At 42.2% G+C, this 19,961-nt stretch overlaps 2 protein-coding genes across 2 annotated transcripts in view; one reads left to right on the top strand and one right to left on the bottom strand.

Annotated features, from left to right (window-relative positions):
• tp53i13 (tumor protein p53 inducible protein 13) overlaps positions 1 to 19,961 on the top strand; it is a 732,349-nt gene that overhangs the window by 36,627 nt on the left and 675,761 nt on the right. The gene's annotated exons all lie outside the window — the stretch shown is intronic.
• Positions 1 to 19,961, bottom strand: part of rtn4rl1b (reticulon 4 receptor-like 1b) — a 314,341-nt gene that overhangs the window by 135,971 nt on the left and 158,409 nt on the right.

Genomic DNA, 19,961 nt, shown 5'->3' with positions numbered 1-19,961 from the left:
TACATACATACATACACACACATTTTTTTACACTATAAATCCATTACTAAATTGCATATTTCTAGAAATATAAAATATTTTTTAAAAGATCGGAATCCAATCTTTTTTCTATGTCACAAATCCATTAAATCAATCATTTAAGATAACATTTTTCCTGTCACTTGGCACTAGCAATGCCAAGGTTATGGGTTTGATTCATAATGTGATATGAATTGGTGAAAATAGTGCATAGCTTTAATGTTATGTAGGTCTATTTGGATAAAATCACCTTCCAAAGCATACATGCAAAGGAATGAAAGATATTGTGCTCTTTTGAACTTTCTGTGAATCAAAAAAATGTATCAATGTTTCTACAAAAAAAAACTAAGTAGCAAAGTTGTTTTCATTGATAAAGTATAGCTTTGCGTTCAAAGAACAAAATATAACACTTTAAAATGTATTCAAATGAATAGCAGCCTTTATGAAATTAAATAATATTCTTAATATTTTGTTAAGAAATAAAAGCTTGGTGAGCATTAAAAAACTTTTTTTAAAAAGCATTTAAAAAAATTAAGCAGTTCCTATCCAAAACTTTTGAACAATTGAATAATTGGTAGAATTGGTATTGCTCAACACGCTTTGTGTGTCCATCTCTTTGCTTTGAGCTAGAGATTCTTTCAAGACATTTAAGCAGTCTTTTCAGTCTTTGCTTTAAGTTTTTATGTCTATTCAGGTGCAGTGTCTCTGCAAAGGCTGTTTCCCTAATACAGAAACTTTTTATCCATTTTGGGCTTTTATTTACACATACATATGACATTGCCTGAAAATGTAATCTTTTGAGTATTTTTTTTATACTATTATTTTCTCTAAAGGTATGTAAACTACAAAAATGTACATGTGTGTAGGCATGGGCCAGTATAAGTTTCTGATGGTATGATAACCTTGGATAAAAATACTGTGGATCCATAGTATTGTGATTACTGCTCTAAAATAAGTTATTTAAACACAATATATTTTATTCTAAGAAACATTTATAACACTTTAGAACAGTAAACATGTCATGACTTCTGTTCTCTTTGTTAGTTTCAAAAACACAGATTACATTCCAAAATGTAAAGAAATGCATTTTAAAAACCTTATTTATATCTTGGGAATGTTATAACATTTTAGCTGTATTAAAACCTTGAATTATCCAAACCACGGTAAACCTGTTATCGTCTCATGCCTTCTCATGCCTGCATGTGTGTTATCCATTTATACTGTATATTATATAGTCTATATGCACGTGCAAGTACTTGACAACTGACTTTTCTGGGCCTGAAAATGCTAACTTTTCAAAACCTTTCATCGTCATCTTTAAGTAAACGACAAAAGGTGTGCATTATCAATTATAGTCTATACATGTTAAGCCCAACAGTCAACTTTATCAAATGAAATGAGTGTAGTCAACTCAAAATTGACTGAAAGTTAATTCTACTCATTTAAAAAGAGTTTTGAACTCAGTGTTGAAGGTAATAAGTTAATTAATTACCTCATTACTTCAACTTAAAGCGGTGGTCCAGAATGTAATTTTAAGGCTTGGTTGTGTTTATAAGATGCAAAGCAGTCTGTGCTCATGTTTCACTTGAAGGAAATCACGTTATTTTTTCATATATCTCACTTTGATTATAAACAGCTACTCAGCTAACATGAAAACGACTGTCAAATTTCCTAGTTCCTCTAAAAGGCCCACCCTTAAGTGACTCTGATTGGTCGTCATCATAATGTGCTGCTATTCGCGGATCGGCTCCATGTCACGCCCGTAAAAGCATGCGCTTTTTTGATGTGTAAACAATCAGTCAACCTCCTGCCTGCTCTCTCTAAAATATAATCTGACAAGTTTCTGTAACGAGTGAAAATGGGGTGCGGCTCCTTTAAGACCGTTTGCCATTGTGTGTGCGTCTATGTGTGTGTGTGTGTGTGTGTGTGTGTGTGAATGTTGTCTGCGTCTATGTGTGTGTGTGAATGTGTGAACTTTCTGTAACAAGCGCATGTGCACGTTTTTTTTTTTTTTCTCTGATGCTCAGATTAAGTTATTTTCTGTAATATATTGTGACAGAAGAATAAAGCACAAGATGTGGGATGAGACCTGTGTGAGCCTTGATTTATTTTTCTGCTACTACGAGCCAGGTGAGCTATCCTGTATTTTTTTTTGACTCAATGCGTTACATGATGTCTTTCACCTATATCCGGAATATGCAGGTGAAAGTATTATGGATCATCCACATATCTTTTGCGACTTCATTATCTGAGATGTGAAACGCATGGAAAAGCTGCCTGAAGACAATCAATGCAGTCGCGCACACACATAAGAGACACAAATGTGCTGGTGGAGTGTGTGTGTTTACAGCAGTTTGACTGATAAATATGAATTTGTAGCTAAATCGTTTGCCCGCAAAGCAGCATTACCCATTGTTTACATCGCTGCTACAGCGTACCGTTAACGCTAGACACTATACATGTCATGATCAATTTTAACAAATAAAAACACTTACAGGTTGTAGTTCACAGCTTTTGCTTTGAAGAGATTTTAGCTGAATCCAGCACTGAACTGGGAGAGATTCTGGAAGCTGTTTTGTCTAAACATGCTTGCTATGTATTTTATGATTCTCTGGAACGTAATTAATATTGAACTGTAAGCACTTCTGTCTTTGTGTCGTGTCCTTTGGAAGCCCAAATACAGAAACAGACAAAGCTCTGTGGAAACAGTAGTGTTTAGACGCATTTTTAGCTTCATCTCTGCTATAACGTTACAGCGCCTCTGGCCACGGCTCTTAGCTGCGCAGTTTGTGTGTGCAGTAAATGAAACTTTGTGATCTCACAGGGGGCAGAAGTATTTTTTGTAGTCCCCAAGATTTGTTCATTTTGGGCTTTGCTAAGCTAACTCTGTAAAAACCAAGGTCTGCCTTTGCATTGAACTTACATTCAGAGATGTTGTTTATGTTCACACAGCTACATTACACATCAACTAAGGTTTAAAATATGATATCACAGTGGTCCACCCCTTTAAATAGAGGAAGTTCCTAGTACTCAGATTAGTTTTTTAATGGTTTGTAGCAACTGGTTTCCTCAAACGGTTTGAGTTGCCTTAACTTATTGGGTTTTACATGCAGTTGGTTTGAGTTCTCTTCATTCATTGAGTTTTACTGCACTCAAATTGCTTTGTTTACTCAAATGGATTAAGTTCACAGTACTCATTAAGTTTAGTTTTTGAACTTAAATGGTTTGTAGCAATCAGTTTCCTCAAATGGTTTGAGTTACCTTAACTTTTTGGGTTTTACAGTATATGAATGTTCTAGTATTTGACAATCAAAACAACAATGGTGGACTTTACAGTTCCTTATGTGTGAACTAACTTTACAACTTTTTAAAAACTATCCATTTTTGTCATATCTACAGATATGCATGAAATAGGATGGTTTTAAATAGGCTGTATGTCATTGTTTGACAATTTTTTTTTTTTTTTTAATTTTGTCATTTTCTGGCATTTACTTGCTCCTCACCAGTTTGAGTTTTTTTTTCTTCCGTTGAACACAAAAGATGTATTGAAAAGTGTTGGAAACCTTCGACTTCCATTGAATTTGTTGGAATCAAATAAATACATTCTATAATACATAACCAACAGGATAAAAAACGGTTTGGAACGAGCAAAGGTTGAGTTAACAATGACATATTTATCATTTTTGGTTGAAATATCACTTTAACAATATTGTCATCTGTACACAAAACACATTAAGGAAATAACTGCATCAGTGACTATGTTTACATGGACATCAGTAATCTAATTATTTGCCTTAATCTGAATAAGACAATAATATGATTAAGGTGTTTACATAAGTTGCTTTTTAAAAGTTTTTTTATGATCCTGTTTTACATGTTATAGCACATAATTCAATTAACATCATTGCGTCATCAAGCATTTCCTTCTGAGTTTCATTTAATTTTGGGTGTTTCATTCTTAATTTGTTGACTTTGTGTTTGTTCACTTTCATTCAGGAACATTTCATGCACACCCCCCGTGACAAACGAGATATTGGATGCGAGTATGAACTGATGGAGGAGTGTTGTTTTAATGGAATTTGATACCACATTCTGTATGGGGTAAAAAAATGTGGTCTGCGGTCTTTTATTGACACGGTAGTTACAGAGAATAGTGTCAAATAGTGCCATGTGTGTATGAGATATCCTGTCAAAAAAATTAGACAAAAATCCTACATGACGGTAATAGTTTGATTGCTATGTTTACATGTCTGTACTGCACTTCAATAATGCGACTATAAATCGGCAAACTCCACATGTCTTAATCTGATTTCTGTTTTGTTATGACCTTAATCGGATTAAATCGCTATTTGTCTCTTAATCAGTATTGTCTTAATCCTATTAAAATCGTATTATTGGTGTCCATGTAAACGTAGTCATTGTTGTGTAAACGTATCCTCAGAGAATCTATATGCTTCATCCAAAGCCGCTAAAAATCATCAATGGTATTGGTCTCATCAAGTGAGAGTGTGAAACACCTGAGACCATGAAACAAATGGCTTACAATGGGAAAAGGCACAATAAATCCTGCTCTCCTGCCCCTGACCTTCTTACCTTACATTTTATCACCCTCTTCTTTTCTTCAAGGCTTTGTCCCGCACTTTTTTTATCTATTATAGCACTCCATACTCCACATCAATCCCTCAGTTGTATTGTGAATGACAGAGAGATGGATAAAGACCAGGAGAAAATAAGCAGACACACAGTACCTTTGGGTATATCTTCAGTGTCTCTTGAGTTTTGCACTTTGATATTCGGCAGATTCTGCTTCCTCCATGCATGTCATCAATAGATTCTCTGAAGTTTGTCATCTTCTGGAGTTTATCTTCCTCCAAGCCCTCTTTTTTTATTCTTCTTTCTCTTTTTTTTCTGTGCTTCTTCATCCTCATACCACACCTGTTCTTATCAAAGGCTTAGTCTTTTTATCATCGACACTCTCTACTTATATGGGCTTACAGGATTATGTTCCCAAAAAGGAATTTGTTGGTGTCATTGCATTTAATTATCCATGCAAATGAAAAAAAAAACTATATTTATTTAAAGCAGGAGATTAAACGAAACCAAATAATCAAACATGTCAGATCTGAAGATAAGACTAAATCTTCTAAGAAACATCTGAGGTATAAATGGAAAGCATTTCAACTGTGTGTGTGTGTTTTGAATGTCTGGTTGAACGTATAAAGGCATTTGATTGTACTTTCCGGTCTTGCATGAGTCAGAGTAGTATGTCTTGGATGCAAAGCAATATTTCATGTTCCCTTATCTGGGCAGGAGAGAACACGTTTTGGTCAACAGCAGAGCTGAGATGGGACCTACTGCCCAGGAAAGGTGAGATTAATCTCTTTCCGCTCTCGCCGTCTTACAGCTGCTACATTAAATGCATCCATGCAGAGCCGAGCCCCTCTGAACCTAGTTTTCTATGACAGAGGAGCCATCAGTGACCCGCTTCTTCCTTTACCTCAGTTCTTTCAGCAGTTTTGTGCAAGTCAAGGAAATGCCCTTTACATACAATAAAAGTTTTGTGTTATATTTATTAATATTAGTCAACTTCATTTAGATAGAAACATATATATTAGTTGATATGAAAGATGATTCAATTCATATTTTTGTATAAATATTTAGCAACATATGTGAAAACGCCCATAATTAATTGTGTGTGTGGATAAAACTATATTAGATTTATTTTTATATATCCCCCAATAAAAATGAGTAAAGTTTTGTATTATTATTATTATTATTATTATTATTATTATTATTATTATTATTAATAATATTGGTAGTTGTAGTTGTAGTACATAAAAAAATATTTTTACTGTGTTTATAGTTCTGATTTAAAATGAGTTAAACACAATTATTAAATTTATTTTGGAAAATGTTTTTAAAGTCAAATCTATGGTGCCCGAGAGAGCTTAACGTGGAGCAATTTACAGTAAGAAAACACATGCAATTCAGAAAAGCGCCGGCAAATTGAGAAAACATCATCCGTTTGACAGCACACATGCTGCAAATCATTCTCACAACAAAAAAAAATTAATAAAACATGCTGCATTCTCTTACAACACAAACAAATAAATAAAACGTGCTGCATTTTCTCGCAACACATTTAAATACTGTAGCTCTGAACACAACGAAAATGTTTCAAGGAGACCCTAAAACGCGACAAACCCTGCTATTTACGTTATGGTCATTTAGGCTAATAATATTCAAAAGACAAGGGAATTGGGATATTAAAATAAACGAACAAAAAACTCATCTTTCAAAGATCACCTACGACTTCACTGAGCAATAATAATAATAGCACAGCGGCATCCATCACGTTTTTTGGTCCCCTTAAAAGATTTCCGTTGTGTTCCGCTCTGTTGTGAGAAAATGCTATGCGTTTTTGTAAATTGTTTGCGTTGTCAGAAAATAATAATAATATTATATAATAATATTAATAATAATAAATATTATTATTATTTTAAGGGTGCCTCAGCGAGCACTGTGGGGGGTCGCGTCATATTTTTTATTTCTTAGCCGTGGAAAACTAGGACAATGATCATGTTGCCTTAGTTCCCCTTCGGGGGGAACTTCAGCACTATAAATGGATTTGATTGTAAAATCCACGCATTGGGGGAGGTTCGGTTCAGAAGCTACTCGTCTGAAAGAGTATTGAACGGGCCAATTAAGAATGAATTGGCAGCGCAAGCCTGCGCAGGTGAGCGGCATAAGCAATCAACTGAGTATATAAGCTCACCTGGCGCCAGCAGACGCTATCCTTTTCGCTTCAGAGACTTTCTGATCGAGTCGATGAGGGTTCCTCCTGCTGTGACCAGCGATTCTGAGCGAACGAGAGCATTCTCCCGGTCCAGAGTGTGTACACGCAGTGGCAGACGGTCGAGCTGGGTTTCTCCCTTGCCTGGCGTTCTTTGGGTCCGGTCCTCCAGAGCGGTGCGTATAAAGTTGCAAACTTCACAGAAAGAGCAACACAGTCGTGCAGCACGTCCTTATCAGGACGGCGCTCCGACTGTGCGTTTCTGGATGCGGTGGTTTCCTGTCCTCGGATGATGGGCGCGGGCACTGCGTTACATGTCTGGGGGTCCAGCATGTTAATGCGCTGCTCGCGGGCAGTTCATGTCGTCATTGCGATGCCATGACTGTTGCGCAAGATCGCGGTTAGCCTTTGCAAAAGGGCGAACCACCCCAGTTGTCCCCTGCTCTGCAGCGGGCACTCGGGCAGATCTGAGGGTTTCAGCGAGAGATAATCCGTCGCCCACGGGCCCGCGGACCTCCCGCTCCTCTAAACGCTCCATCCAAGCTTCGGGCGGGGGAAGCGATCCGTCTAACAGATGGTAGCCCTTACGCCCGATGACACCGGAGACCAGATGTCCACCGCGGCATCGGAGGGTGGGCTTTCATTGTCCGATGATGATCCAGACCCGCTCGCCCCCTTCGGGCTGGTGAGCGCTGTCACTACGGATCCTGAAACGGACATGTTAGCCGTGCTTTCCCGGGCTGCTTCGGCCGTGGGCTGGAGATGGTTTATCCCCCAGCTCCGCGGCCGGACCGACTAGAGGGGCGTTCCCTTCTTCCCGGAGGTGCACAGTAGGCTCACGCGGTCTTGTAAAGCACTTTTTTCTGCTCGTGCTGCGTGTTCCTCCACCCTAACCACTCTTGACGGTGAAACAGCCAGGGGGTATGTGGCGATTCCTCAGGTTGAGTGCGCGATGGCGGTAAATCCGCGCGGCGCCTCTTCTTGGCGGGGTCCGCCTCGTCTCCCATCCAAAGCCTGTAAGTTATCTACCTCCCTCGGAGCTAGAGCTTACATAGCTGCGGGCCAGGCTGCTTCCGCCTTGCATGCGATAGCCACCTACCAGCCCTACCAAGCGCAGGCGCTGGCCGAGCTGCACGAGGGTGGGTCCAACCCAGGCTTACGAGCTTCGCACCGCCGCCGACTTAGCTCTTCGGACTACTGAGTCCGCTGCGTGTGCGTTGGGGAGGACGATGTCCACATTAGTGGTCCAGGAGCGCCACCCCTGGCTGATATGCGCAAAGTCAACAAAGTCCGCTTTCTTGACTTCCCCATATCCCCAGCCAGGTTCGGCGACACTGTCTGTGAATTCACCCAGGAATTCAAGGCGGTGAGAGAGCAGTTGGTGGGTGATGTCTTATCGGCGGTCCGTAGCCCGCTCCACCCGCCGTGCCATTCATACCTGCTCCTCGCCGAAGGCGCCCGCCTACGAGAGCTGCTCCGCCCCCGCACACGCCTCCGGCGAAGCGAGCGCGTCGGGCACCTCGGAAGCAGGCAGCCCCCCTGCCCAGAACGCCGCTAAGTCCGGCAACGGACCGCGAAGCGCCCCTGGGACAGGCCATCTGGAGAAGAGGGAACTTGCTCTTTCCCCGCTGGAGGGCGGGGCCCCATTTCCAACGGCACTTTTTACTGCCATGAAAACATTATGAAAGGGCACTTTTCACTTCCCCAGATGTGACAGCCCGAAATCTGCCAGTCTGGGACGCTATGCTTTCTAGCTTGCAGATTCGGTGCGTTTCGCCAGTGGCTCACGAGCGCTGGGAGGACGGTCTCCTTTCTCCCACCCCTCGAGCCTCCCCTCCGGAGCTCGGGTTTGGAGTGAGAGTTAATATCTCACCTCCAGCTTTTCCGTGGGACCCGCGAGCTTCCCGGATCAGCACACCCACTCCGCGCTGCCCCACTGCTGGTACGTCAGCGATTGTAGCGATGAGTCCATTAGCGAGAGCTCTGCCTGCCTGGTTAGCGCGGGCCAGCTCTTCGCGGTGGCTCATACGCACAATCAGACTCGGCTATACGATTCAGTTCGCGAAACGGCCCCCCAAGTCACGGGTGTGTATTCACCAGGGTCAGCCCCCTGTCCGCCCCTGTCTTGCGAGAGGAGATTGCTTTCCTCCTGGCGAAGGATGCAATCGAGCCGCTCCCTCCAGCCGAGATGGAGAGCGGGTTTTACAGCCCACGCTTCATCGTGCCCAAAAAGAGCGGTGGGTCACGGCCAATCCTAGATCTGCGCGTTTTGAACCGCTGCCTGCACAAGCTGCCGTTCAGAATGCTCACGCAGAAGCGCATCCTCCGGTGCGTTCGTCCTCTGGGTTGGTCTGCAGCATTAGACCTGATGGACGCGTATTTCCATGTCTCCACTCTTCCTCGCCACCGACAGTTTCTGCTGTTTGCGTTTGAAGGTCGAGCTTGGCAATACAAAGCCCTCCCCTTCGGGCTCTCTCTGTCTCCGCGGGTCCTCACCAAGCCCGCGGAGGGTGCCTCAGCGCCCCTTCGGCTCGCGGGCATCTGCATACTCAATTCTTTACGACTGGCTGAATTTTGCCCTCTCTTTTGATTATGCACAGAGTTGATTATGCACAGAGACAAAGTGCTCTGGCACTTCCACCTGTGGGGGTTTCAGGTCAACCGAGAAAAGAGCAAACTCGCCCCCGTGCAGAGGATCTCTTCTCTCGGGCTGGAGCTGGACTCGGTCACCATGGCAGCGCGCCTCTCCGGAGAGCGCGCTCAGCTGATGCTGTACTGTCTGAGAGAGCTCGACAGTAAACCAGTGGTCCCACTGAAATTATTTCAGAGGCTCCTGGGGCATATGGCATCCGCAGCCGCTTCATGCCGCTCGGATTATTCTATATGAGACCACTTCAGCACTGGCTTCACGATCGAGTCCCCAGACGCGCATGGCACGCGCGCGCACACCGAGTCTCTGTTACTGCGCTGTGTCGCCGCGCCCTCAGCCCTTGGAGCGACCCCTCGTTCCTACAGGCCTGGGTGTCTCTAGAACAGGCGTCCAGTCTTGTTGTCGTTTCAGCAGACGCTTCCAACACGGGCTGGGGGGCTGTGCGTTGCGGGCATGCGGCTGCGGACCTGTGGAAAGGTACCCAGTTGCATTGGCATATCGCCTGGAGCTGTTGGCAGTGTTCCTCGCTCTCCACCGTTTTTTTCCGGTGTTGGAGCGGCAACACGTGCTGGTCAGGACGGACAGTACGGCGGCGGTGGCGTATATCAGCCGTATAGGGGGTATGCGCTCTCGCCGCATGTCTCAGCTCGCCCGCCGTCTGCTCCTCTGGAGTCATCCGCGGCTGAAATCGCTGCACGCCATTCATATTCAGGCAAGCTCAACCGTGCAGCCGATGCGCTCTCACGGCAGCCTTGCGTCCTGGAGAATGGAGACTCCACCCCGAGTCTGTTCAGCTGATATGGGCGCGATTCGGGGAAGCCAGATCGATCTGTTGCTTCCCCCGAGATCGCTCATTGCCAGTTGTTCTTTCCCTGACTGAGTGCTCTCGGCACGGATGCACTGGCTTACAGCTGGCCTCGGGGCACGCGCAATACGCGTTTCCCCCAGTGAGCCTGCTCGCGCAGTTACTGTGCAAGGTCAGGGAGGACGAGGAACAGGTTGCTGGTTGCGCCCCTCTGGCTCAACCGGACCTGGATGTCAGAGCTCTCCCTCGCGATAGCCCTCCCCTGGCAGTCCCTTCGAGAGAGCACCTACTCTCTCAGGGACAGGGCACCACCTGGCACCCTCGCCGATCTTTGGAGATTTTTAGACGCGAGGAAGACTTAGGTAACCTCCGATTGCGGTGGCTAATACCGTCACTCGGGCTAGAACACCTCCCCGAGCGCGCCTATGCCCTGACGTGAAGTCTATTCACTGAATGGTGCGTCTCTCGCTGAGAAGACCCCCGTAATTTGCCAGATCAGCGTTGTGCTTTCTTTACGCCGAGAGAAGTTGGAGAGCAGGCTGTCGCCCTCCACACTCAAGGTTACGTGGCTGCCATCTCCGCTCTCATAACGCGGTGGCTGGCAGCACCGTGGGAACGCATAACCTCATCATCCGGTTCCTCAGGGGCGTTAAGCGAATTAATCCACCCCGCCCCCTCTCATGCCCTCTTAGGATCTCGCCCTCGCTACACAAGCCGCGTCAGATCCCTTCGATCCTCGACTCAGTATATTTCTGTCCCTGAAGACAGCTCTGCTGGTCGCGTTGATATCGATTAGAGGGTCGGGGACCCGGAGGCATTTTTCGGTCAGTGACTCGTGCCTGTAATTGGGCTGGCTTCTCTCACGTATGAGACCCCGCCCGCGATATGTGCCCAAGGTTCCTACCACTCCGTTTTAATACGAGGTAGTGAGCCTGCAAGCGCTGCCCTCGGAGGAGGCAGACCCAGCCCTTTTTTATTGTCCAGTTCGCGTTTTGCGTATTATCCGGACCGCACTCAGAGTTTAGATCATCTGAGCAGCTCTTCGTCTGTTATAGCGGTTGGCAGCAGGGAAGTGCCGTACCGAAATAAGTTCCCACTAGATTGTGGATGCCTTTCTTTCACTATCAGAGCCGAGATGAGCCGCGTCCCCCGAGAGCGCGTGCGCACTCCACTCGGAGCTTCGCATCCTCTCGAGCGCGCGCACGCGGCGCCCCTCTAACAGACATCTGTAGAGCTGCGGGCTGGGTGACACCCAACACATTTGCAAGGTTTTACAATCTGCGAGTGGAGCCGGTTTCCTCAAGGGTATTAGGTAACCCTTGGTGATTGAGGAAACAATTCGGTAGGGTGTTGAAACACGCTTGCTGCGCCATTTTCCCTAACACGGAGATACGTGCGCCTTTTTATCTGTCAGTAAAGTTCCCCGTCAGGTGAGCCCTGCAGATTCCTCCGTGGCCCCCAGCACTGACTCAGCGGAGGAGTCACTTGCTGGCCCACTACGTTGTAGGTCTGCCCGCTGGTCAGCCCGCGTTTTGGGTAAAGGTGCCTGCTATGCGTGGTCCCCACTAGGCGATCCCATATGCTTATTCAGCCACGGTTAAGTCCCCCCCCCCTGGGCGGACCCGTGTCTTCCCTCCCCGCTAACCACTCTTTTGCTATGCGTACTCCCCCTTTTTAGGGCTAGTCCATATGTAAATTCTGCCATCTATCCCCCCTTGGGTAACGGATGGCCTCCGCAGCGTCCTCCCTATCGGGATTGCACGCTTCCCAACGTACTGTCGTATTTTCCTAGAATTATCTAGATGCTCACGACTTCCCAAAAAATATATATAAATCCGTAAAACTTCTGTTGAAGTAGGATAAATTAGGGCCAGGGACACGTTGGAGGACCGCGCCCCCCATGATGTGGGTGCGTCACGCTTGCTTGACTATCTCCTCATCGGGGGTGTTGGTAAGGTGCAGTCATTATGGCGCTTTCAATGGGCTCCCAATGCGTGGATTTTACAATCAAATCCACTTATAGTGCTGAAGTTCCCCCCGAAGGGGAACGTTCGAGGTTACTAAAATAACCCTTCGTTCCCCGAGGAGGGGAACGGAAGCACTATACTCCGTCGCCATAATGACTGTCCCTTAGCTGTTGAAAGTCTCTTCAGCTTAAAAAGGATAGCGTCTGCTGGCGCCAGGTGAGCTTATATACTCAGTTGATTGCTTATGCCGCTCACCTGCGCAGGCTTGCGCTGCCAATTCATTCTTAATTGGCCCGTTCAATACTCTTTCAGACGAGTAGCTTCTGAACCGAACCTCCCCCAATGCGTGGATTTTACAATCAAATCCACTTATAGTGCTTCCGTTCCCCTCCTCGGGGAACGAAGGGTTACTTTAGTAACCTCGAACGTTCTTTTTATTCCCTGGCTAACAAAAAAAAATTGTAATTCGACCTCCACAAAAAAAAGAGCGTCTCACTGATTCGCCTTCAGCAGCTAATACTAACAACCCAAGTATACTGGACCCTGGTGAGAAAGCTCCAAACACTTCGGGTCGCAGCGCTAGCAATACTAAAAACACGAAATGCAGGAAATACCAAGATAGTTATCTGAACTATAGTTTTATTCTATTTTCTCGAAGCAAAGAATCCCTGACCCAGCCACAGTGCATTATCTGCAGCAAAGTTCTTGCTAGGGAATGCATGAGGCCAAATTAATAAGACATTTGGCGATGACTCTTCCCCAATACTGTGACAAGCCCATAGCATTTTTTGAGAGCAAGGTGAAAGAATTGACACACACTCAAAATGAGACGAGGGATGTCACAGCTACTGACAAGAAACTTTGATAAAATTGGCAGCTATTATAAGGCCAATTTAAAGGCCAAAGGCTTACGTTTCTTAGTTACAAATGGCCTACTGGTGTTTTGCCTTCATATTTTACATTAGGCTGTTATTTGTGCATAAACATATCTAGATACAGTAATAAACAAACCATTTGTTTGAAAACAACATTTTTGTCATCCTTACTGCAATCTTATTTGAGCGATAATATCATTAAATGTTGAGGGGAGCCTTAAAATATTTTCTGGGGGAAAAGGGGGTCAAAAAAAGGTTGGGAACCACTGCTGTAAGGTGAAAATTTTGACAAAATGCAAATAAATAAATAAATAAAAAACATTAAGCAATTTCCAAATACCATGAATGAAGTGTATAAATATTAACATATAATTTGGTTAATATTTACAAATATTATCCTAATCAATAATACAATATTAAAATTTCATTTTTATTTCAAATAAGTACTGTTGTTTTATTCATCTTCTGTCATGATCACCAGGGATTCACTCCTGGTAACGAACTACAATTCCCATCATGCCAATTCACACACACCAGTTCCTGTTCACTGATGACACACACAGCTGACTCCCATCAACACTGATCATCAGGACTACTTATACACCTAACAAACACCAGATCAGGACTGAGTCTTGCAATCATGATGTGTAAGTTTGGTTTGCTATTTGTTTTTGCCTGCTGTGTTCCTCATTTTAGTTTTGTTATATTTTGACCTCCTGTTTTCGATAATGTTTTTAATGTCCTGTGTGTGCTAGTTTTACCCAGGTTTAACCATAGCTTGCTTACACAAATACTCTTATTAAATTGCACTTAGATCCTTACTTTCATTGTCTTATATTTATCTCTGCTTGTGTCATCTTCTCATACAGATTTTGCCATGATATAAACATGAAACTGTTTAATTGTTATTTATTATTTTGTAGTGTTTTATTTATTTGTCAACAATATTATATTCAGTTCTCCATCTCCATCTTGTTTGATGGAGGAAAAAAGAAAATCCCAAGGTTTTCTTCAGCAATGTTTTTGTCTGTCGTGTTCTGTGCCACTCTTCCCTGCCACATGGCATCCAGAGTCCCTCCTCTAATCAGAATGATCAGCATGATGGCTCTGTGCTGAATTAAGGCAAACAGATTTCCACACACGCCGTTCATCAGCACTTTTCGGGACTTTAAACAGCTCACAGACTGTAGAGTCACATCCAACTGCTCGCATCCCTCCATCCATCAGACGCACCCATCTGCCCGCATGATTTAAATTCACACTGCTCATTATGCACACCGGGGCGGATAAAAAAGAGAAAACATCACCAAACGCTGAGATCCCTAACATTATTCTCTTAATAGATTTTCATTTGGAGCCCTGGGAATTAATTTCCCTCCACTTTTTTTTCCCTTCTTTTTTTTAAATCAACTTGGAAAATGATCCCCTCCTGGTATCGCAGCACTGCGGTTTATTCTAATGAAAAAAGATTACATCTTGAATTAGAAACCGCTCATCCTCGGCCTGTGCTTTAGACAGAAGTGAAGACAATCAAAAAGACCCCTGGTTTCGAAGCTGCAGTTTTAATATTCACAGCTCTGTGTGATTACAGTATGTGCATATGCGCACTCATTTTCAATACTGCTACAAATATAATTACAATTTGTGCCAGTGTGACATTGCTTTTGTGCAACAGTTCAGTAAACAAAGTAGTAATACTAAAATCTTGCACAATTGCCGATTATTTTCTCTGCTGAAGGAAATAGTTAAACAAAACCACTGCAGAAACTCAGAATCTCTTATTGTCATTTTAGTATCAAGGGTTACTGTTGCGTGTGTGTGTGTGTGTGTGTGTGTGTGTGTGTGTGTGTGTGTGTGTGTGTGTGTGTGTGTGTGTGTGTGTGTGTGTGTGTGTGTTTGTGTGTGTGTGTGTGCGCGCTTTTTTTGTTTGTTTGTTTTAAATGAATATTTTTAAGCTTGGATTTTACACCTTGCACTTTTGACAGTTTTTGTTAGTTTTATTTTTTACATTTAAAGTATTGTTTGGCTCAAATATATATTTATTTTATTTTAGCAGTTTTGTGTGTCAGCTTATTTTCAGTTGTTTCAATATTACATTAGTACTTTTATTCAGTATGTCATTATACTTCTGCTTGATTTCTCATGTTTTATTCATGAATGAAAGTACATCAGTGAAGATTAACATGCTACTCTATTTCTGCTATATCAGTATATGACAGAATTCTTAGGAGTATAAACTCATTCACAACCTCCAAATTGCTCAATTTCTGAACAAACTAGTGTTTGTTAAGTGAAATAATCAATAAATCACTGGCCAAATATAAAATACCTGCTTTGAAGTTACTATAACTACCAATGTTCTAGGAAGAAATTAGTTTCTGACAAAAAATATTGATAGTAGAGCAATATTATACCTGCTTTTTTACTGCTGTATTTGCTGATGTTGTTGTTCAACTTATGACAAAAATATTTCTGACAGCTGGTTCTGTAAGTGTGACATTTCCCCAACCCTTCCTCCACTGTGATTGGACGTCTGCTAAAAAGTGACATTGCTTAGCACTCCATTTTACCTTAAAGGGCTTTTCACACTGTACTTAACCCCAGGTAATCATCATTCTAAACCCAAAGTTTAACACCAGGTTGTAGAGTGTTAACCTCACATCATGGTGCCACACATGCAGTGTGAAATTATGCTGTTTTTGAACTGCTAGATGCTTAGCAAATGTCAGTCAATCAAGTCTCATATTCAGATGCTTTGTACAATAACAGTAACACTGCACATTGTATAACCAGTATGCTTTAGTGTTTCAGGAAAAAGAGTCAAATGTTACGTGACAATTTAAGTGAAAAAGAGCCAGTTTCATTCTTTCCTTTGTATAAATGTCCTTTCATTCAGGATACGGCTGCTAAACAGAACTGTACAAAACTCTTAGGCCCATGTTAGATTTTGTTTGTTTGTTTTAGCTATTGTATTGTTACCGAACTGTATATAATTATCTCTTGGCCTCAACCTGAAGAGTGAAATCCTTTTTGAAGAGAAAAATAGCATAAAACTCTAACAGTCATGAACTGGCCTTCACAGAGTCTAGAGCTGAATACAAAGAGGCCATGTGGGATTACCTGGACAGAAAAAAAATCTAACCTCAAATCTATAGTCAAACTTTGGGAAAGTGCTGAAAGAAGCTTGGAGTACTTCAAAACAGTCTCCCTGGTGTGCTTAGTGCTGAGCGAGGTCACATTAAATACTTTTAAATTCTTTCTTTTTTTCTCCTGAAATTATTTTTTAAAATGTCTGGACATGTTTTCTGTAATTTACATTTGTATCTTTACAAAGATCCCAAAACATAGATATGGATGGCCATTATGACTTGGCAAGAACATTTGCACAATTCCGGAAAAGAATTATGAGGAAGAGCAGCGCTAGTAAAGACGTTGCATTCATGGATCCTTCCAATCAATGACACGGACTTTGCAAATACGCGGAGATTAGGATGGTAAAGTGCTAATCATAAATAAATAAATAGCAAGATTAATGGTTATGTGTATTTCATAAGTAGTTTGAAACATGAAGCAAGGAAGCCAAAGATTATTTTTATCCTGTGTTAAATGACCTAGGGTTAACTACTTTAAAGTGAATTAGAAATAAACATTCAGCACCTTGTCATGCTGCTATTGCTTAAACATAATGATGCTCCAATAGAAGCAGATAAAAAAAAAAAAAACATGCTAGCCTAAGAAGAACAGAAATGCTGTGGTGAGCACTTGACCAAATGCACAGTCAAACGTGACAGTCAAACTTGCAAACAGAAAAGGCGGATGATACAAACAGTAAAAAACTCTCAACGCTATTGGATTGTCTAAGAAATATGATTCAGTCAGTCAAATTCCTTGACAATAACTAGCTTTAAAATTCAATATGGTGTGCAATTATTACCCAGCAGTCTGTGGAGGACTTCTTTGTAGGACACTTTTTACTCTGCAGAGCTACTGAAGCTGCGTTTGCATATTTTGAATGAAAGTCACAGAAAAATCTCTTCAGAACTCATTCTGTGGCATTTTTTTTTGTGAAGGCCTCACTGTTTTACTACTGCTACTGTAGGCACTTATCTGCTTACCTTGCGGCTGTGAAACAAGGTATTTAACAGGGGAAGGTCAGGTGTAAAATAGAGATCCGCCACACTGCGTGACGAACCTCTGATGAGGAAATTCATCAAAACCGTCACCGTGTCTGACACTTTCTTTTTGCAGTACATATTTTCTTTGTCTCACTCTTCCTTTCTCAACACAATCGCATACAGTACATGCCATAGCCTAGATGACTTTTAAAAGAGAAATTTGTAACAAAACAAAATAAATTGTTGCACGGTTGGCTAGTTTGCTTCTTAGCTTTGATGCCTATCTGGCTAGATAAATGTTTCTTTGATCAGCTGAAAATCTGAAATGGAAAGTCGCAAGGTTAATTGTAGTTGACACTCACCGGCCACTTTATTAGGTACACCAATCCAACTGTTAACGCAAATTTCTAATCATCACATGGCAACAACTCAATACAATTAGGCATGTACACATTGTCAGGTTGATCTGCTGCAGTTCAAACTAAGCATTAGATAGGGGAAGAAAGGTGATTTAAGTGACTTTGAATGTGGCATGGTTGGTGGTGCCAGACTGGCTGGTCTGAGTATTTCAGAATATGCTGATCTACTTGGATTTATTTACGCACAACGATAGGGATGCTATCATGTCAATATGAATCAAAATCTCTTAGTAATATTTACACTACCTTGTTGAATCAAAGCCACGAAGGATTACGGCAGTTTTGAATGCAAAAGTGGGTCCAACCTGCTACCAGTAAGATGTACCCAATAAAGTGGCCTGTGAGTGTATGATGCAGTTGTGTGTATATTTTAGAGCTCATCATTCATGCTAAAATTGCATTAATAAGTGAGAAATATGCTGTGTAATGTATCTCTGATATTGTTTTTGCTTGGGTAAATATTTCAAGTGATCAATCAATGACCTGCATGAGCATCTCTATTGCTTTTCAATGGAATGTACTTTAATAGACAGAGATGTTGGTCTTCACATGGTGTCATTATTGCTGAATATGAACTCGGGTTAGTAAAAGCATGGCCATTTCTTTTACATTTCCAGTCCATTACAGCTCAGGACCATAAGGCTGAGCACACCCTGAGGCCTGCATCAAATCAAACCTCACCTCTTTTTGAATCACGTACTCATAGTGGGAAAAAGAAAAAAAAAAATACAGCCATTTGTAACTGTCTTAGGTTGCACGCTGCTTCCAATCTAAGAAAGTTATGATTAGAATAACTCTCAACGTCACAAAGAATGTACTGCATGATCAAGCTGGCAGCCTGATGATGGGACTGCATGGGCTGAGAGTATAAAATATATATAGTTGAAGTCAGAATTATTAGCCCCCCTTTGAATTAATTTTTTATTTTTTAAGTATTTCCCAAATGATGTTTAACAGAGCAAGGAAATTTTTGCAGTATGTCTGATAATATTTTTTCTTCTGGAGAAAGTCTTATTTGTTTTATTTCGGCTAGAATAAAAGCAGCTTTTAATTTTTTAAAAACCATTTTATGGTCTAAATTGTTAGCCCCTTTAAGCTATATAATTTTTCGATTAGTCTACAAAACAAACCATCATTATACATTAACTTGCCTAATTACCCTAACCTACCTTGTTAACCTAATTAACCTAGTTAAGCCTTTAAGTGAAGTTTTTAAAATAATTTTGAGAGGAACACGTGATATAATTGACTGCAGCTGGCTGCCTATCTACACTCATTAGTTAGCCAAGCAGATCTATCCTAACTCACTATAAATAGCCTAGCTAGATATTACTTCCTTATCTTCGTTTTCCAAAGAAACCCCCCATCCACCCCCTTTCTCCTCCTTTTCTCCTTTAAAAAGGGGAGCTCTCGAGAACCACCTGATCTCGTAGTCCCCTCACATGCTCTATGGACCTGGCGGGAGCCCTGGGCTCAACCATCTCCAAGCTCAGGGTTCTCTCCCGGGACAGCATGCCAAACCTGCTAACAGTTGTCAAGCAATATCTAAGTGTGAACTCTTGAAATGTCAATTTAAGCTGTTTAGTAGTGTCTTGAAAAATACCTAGTCAAATATTATTTACTGTCATCATAGCAAAGATAAAATAAATCAGTTATTAGAAATGAGTGCTTAATAAAGATGTGAAGCCTTTCAAAGGGTTCAGTTTAGTTTGATGAACTGGTTTGACTGGTTCACTTAGTATATCTGGTTAAAAAGAACTATTCATTCACGAATCAGCCATCACTACTGTACATCACTACATGTGCAACTCCAGGAAATTAGTTTGACTGCAATGAATGAATGAATCAAATGCATTTTTTAAAAAGGTTTTCTGTTGAAAATGCAACACAAAGCATTTTTAAAGAGAAACTGGAAATTACTGTAATTAACCCCTGTGCTTTATCCCAATACTCACTATGTTAGTGAACTAAGCTGGGCTTCTAGTCATAACTTGGTTAATGTGACTACACACACAGTGGTTTATAAAAACGGTACTAAGGATATTTTGCCCCAGCTTTCTGAAATACATAAATCTTTCAGACGACAGTCTCAGAGGGTGGTTGGAATAAAGCTGGCATAGCGGTCACGGCGGTGCCACCTCCCCACGTCCACACCGCTGTTTCGCGGTAGGAGGGTGGATGGTAGGTTCTCCTTAAGATGCCATGTCAAAACTGGGGCGACAGCTTGTGTGGGATCGCTCCACAACAACAGCAACATCATCATTGAGCCGTGTTTCTTTTTTTTTCCAAACACATGCCACACGCTGGGACGAGGCCGCT

Source organism: Danio rerio, chromosome 15 (assembly GCF_049306965.1).
Source record: "Danio rerio strain Tuebingen ecotype United States chromosome 15, GRCz12tu, whole genome shotgun sequence".
Taxonomy (NCBI): domain Eukaryota; kingdom Metazoa; phylum Chordata; class Actinopteri; order Cypriniformes; family Danionidae; genus Danio; species Danio rerio.
Note: the sequence above shows the minus strand (reverse complement) of the source record. Positions and strands in the feature narration are given on the sequence as shown.